At 37.0% G+C, this 3,481-nt stretch overlaps 1 protein-coding gene across 3 annotated transcripts in view; it reads right to left on the bottom strand.

Moving 5' to 3' along the window:
* Positions 1 to 2,772, bottom strand: part of LOC107704100 (T-cell activation inhibitor, mitochondrial-like) — a 17,933-nt gene extending 15,161 nt beyond the window's left edge. For 2 of the 3 annotated variants that reach the window (XM_016506949.1, XM_016506950.1), the window contains exon 1: positions 2,675 to 2,772. The gene's annotated coding sequence lies outside the window, so the exon portion shown is untranslated. The remainder of the gene's footprint in view (positions 1 to 2,674) is intronic. The other variant, XM_016506947.1, reaches the window with a different exon arrangement.
* Between the last annotated feature and the right edge of the window lie 709 nt (positions 2,773 to 3,481).

The following is a 3,481-nucleotide window of genomic DNA, read 5'->3' as shown; positions in this document are numbered from 1 at the left end:
TGAATTTTCAGCATCATTACTCCAGTCTTTAGTGTCACATGATCCTTCAGAAATCATTCTAATATGCTGATCTATTATCAGTTCTGGCAACTGTTGTGCTGCTTAATATTTTTTTGGAACCTGTGACACTTTTTTCAGGATTCTTTGATAAATAAAAAGTTAAAAAGAAGAGCATTTATATATATATATACATATATATGTGTGTGTGTGTGTAAAAGCATCTATTACTCTAATCTTCATTGTCTGGTGTTCAAGAAACATTTCTTATTATACACTGAATCCAGTTGTGCTGTTTAATATTTTTTTGGAAAAAAAATTTTTTTTCCCAGGATGTTTTTGTTAAAAAGTTAAAAAGAAGAGCATTTATATATATATATACATATATATGTGTGTGTGTGTGTAAAAGCATCTATTACTCTAATCTTCATTGTCTGGTGTTCAAGAAACATTTCTTATTATACACTGAATCCAGTTGTGGTTTAATATTTTTTTGGAAAAAAATTTTTTTTTCCCAGGATGTTTTTGTGAATAGAAAGTTTGAAAAAAAAAAAAGAAATACAATTTTTGTAACAATACAATCATATTCCCTCATGCTATATATATATATGTACACCTGACCACCTTCCTAATATTGTGTTGGTCCCCCTTTTGCTGCAAAGACAGCCCTGACCCGTTGAGGCATGGACTCCACTAGACCCCTGAAGGTGTGCTGTGGTATCTGGCATCAAGATGTTAGCAGCAGATCCTTTAAGTCCTGTAAGTTGCACGGTGGGGCCTCCATGGATCTGACTTATTCGTTCAGCACATCCCACAGATGCTCGATTGGATTGAGATCTGAGAAATTTGGAGGCCACGTCAACTCCTCAAACTCGTTGTTGTGCTCCTCAAACCATTCCTGAACCATTTTTGCTTTGTAGCAAAAGGTCACGGTGTGCAGAGGCCACAGCCACCAGAGAATACCGTTTCCATGAAAGGGTGTACATGGTCTGCAACAATGCTTAGGTAGGTAGTATGTGTCAAAGTAATATCCACATGGACGGCAGGCCAAGGTTTCTCAGCAGAACATTGCCCAAAGCATCACACTGCCTCCGCTGGCTTACCTTCTTCCCATAGTGCATCCTGGTGTCATATGTTCCCCAGGTAAGCAACGCACACGCACCCGGCCATCCACGTGATGTAAAAGAAGATGTGATTCATCAGACCAGGCCACCTTCTTCCATTGCTCCGTGGTCCAGTTCTGATGCTCACGTGTCAACTGTTGGTGCTTTCGGCGGTGATCCGCCATACGCAACAAACTGCGATGCACTGTGTATTCTGACACCTTTCCGTCAGAACCAGCATTAACTTATTGAGTAGTTTGAGCTACAGTAGCTCGTCTATTGGATCGGACCACACGGGCCAGCCTTCGCTCCCTACAGGCATCATTAATGAGCCTTGGCTGCCCATGACCCTGTCGCCGGTTCACCACTGTTCCTTCCTTGGACCACTTTTGATAGATACTAACCACTGCAGACCGGGAACACCTCACAAGAGCTGCAGTTTTGGAGATGCTCTGACCCAGTCGTCTAGACATCACAATTTGGCCCTTGTCAAACTCGCTCAAATCCTATACGCTTGCCCATTTTTCCTGCTTCTAACACATCAACTTTCAGGACAAAATGTTCACTTGCTGCCTAATATATCCCACCCACAAACAGGTGCCGTGACGATTTTTTTTTCCCAGGATGTTTTTGTGAATAGAAAGTTTGAAAAAAAAAAAAGAAATACAATTTTTGTAACAATGTCTTTTGATCAATTTAAGGCATCCTTGCTGAATAAAAGTATCCATTTCTTTCCAAAAATGAATCAATCAATCAATCAATGTATCTATCTATCTATCTATCTATCTTACAGATCATAAACTTTCACTAATTTTCACTAATATATAGTTAGTTAGTAATATATACATTGTGTTATTATGGTAATTACACAATGAAAACATTTTAAACACCCTTTGCCTTGATAAAAACTGTGATTTAGTGTAAATGACATTGCTGAGGTTCACAAATAAGAGTTTTTAGGAATAAATGGAATGCCAGAAATGTAAACGTTCTTATTCATAAAAATCCCAACAACCCATACTCTATGAGATCACTTATACCTCCTTCATGTATGCACTGAATAACTTTTATTTTATTTAAAGTTTTAGTCACAGAACCCCCAAATAAAATACGCGTAAGACAAATAAGACATAAGTGCTACTACGTGCACCTAATTAGTTTCATTTAAATATAACACGATATATGGCTGAACACGAAAAAACAAAAAAAACCTTGACTGGACTTGAGCAGAGACTGTTAATTCAGGTCAGGTGCAAGCAGGGGTCATAGTGTGTTTTCTGTTAATAGTAACCATAAATCTCGCTTATTTTGACACAAATCAAGCGAGAAAAACAAACACGACGAGAAACATTTCCACCCAACACAAAATGCTATACATTAGATTTTAGAGCCATTAGATTTAATCAGCATTCAATACACTTAACACATAAACACTGATCAACACTGTAAACAAGGGCAAACACAAACTCTTGGCGCTCTTAAAATAAAAACAACAGTCCCAGACTTAATCGGCCACACACAAAATTTATGTCAGCATGAGATAAAAATGTCCAAAACACTATAAAATTATTTACCTTGATTTTGCAGTCTTACATGTTCGCTGTTGTTAAAACTAAACCTGAAGTCATACACTCCATTCTGGCCTAATCATCCAGGCAAGAGTAATCAACTGCCTATCTGCCTATCTTTAGAAAACAAGCGCAGCTAGCGGGACTTGAATCAGGCAGAACTAATCGTCTGCCCATTTTGTCGGTTTTGTTACAATGTGTACACCAGTGGTCAACCACGTTCCTGGAGCCCCCGTGTACACTGTTTATGTATGTTTGTATGTATGTATGTTTTTTATTCATTTATTTATTTTTTAGTGAAAGATGGTAGTTTTTAAATACGTGTGTGTGGGTTATAGTTTTCATTTACTGACCAGTGTTGGGGGTAACGCATTACAAGTAACGCGAGTTACGTAATCAGATTACTTTTTTCAAGTAACCAGTAAAGTAACGCATTACTTTTTAATTTACAAGAGAATATCTGAGTTACTTTTTCAAATAAGTAACGCAAGTTACTTTTTTTCCAATTTATTGATTGACAACTCTCCTGTCCCCATGCTGAGAGAAATCAGATGTTACTGTAGCTCTAATATAAATATGAATATGCATTAATTCATCTCACTCACAAAAAAAAAAACACAGATTCAGTATTCCTCAAAATGAATAAAAATAATGCAACTCAGAATATGACGCAAACCTGCAATAATTAAATGTTAAACAACACAAATATCCCTTATGTATTTAATGCCATTCTGTTAACCAATGTCTTTGCTTCTGACCTTCGATGATCCAGTTCAACCGTACTAATCAGCAAAAATTATTCTAGAAAAACAT

This window comes from Sinocyclocheilus anshuiensis, unplaced genomic scaffold (genome assembly GCF_001515605.1).
Source record: "Sinocyclocheilus anshuiensis isolate Anshui unplaced genomic scaffold, SAMN03320099.WGS_v1.1 scaffold1272, whole genome shotgun sequence".
NCBI classification, from domain to species: domain Eukaryota; kingdom Metazoa; phylum Chordata; class Actinopteri; order Cypriniformes; family Cyprinidae; genus Sinocyclocheilus; species Sinocyclocheilus anshuiensis.
This window is presented reverse-complemented; position numbering and strand designations above follow the sequence as displayed.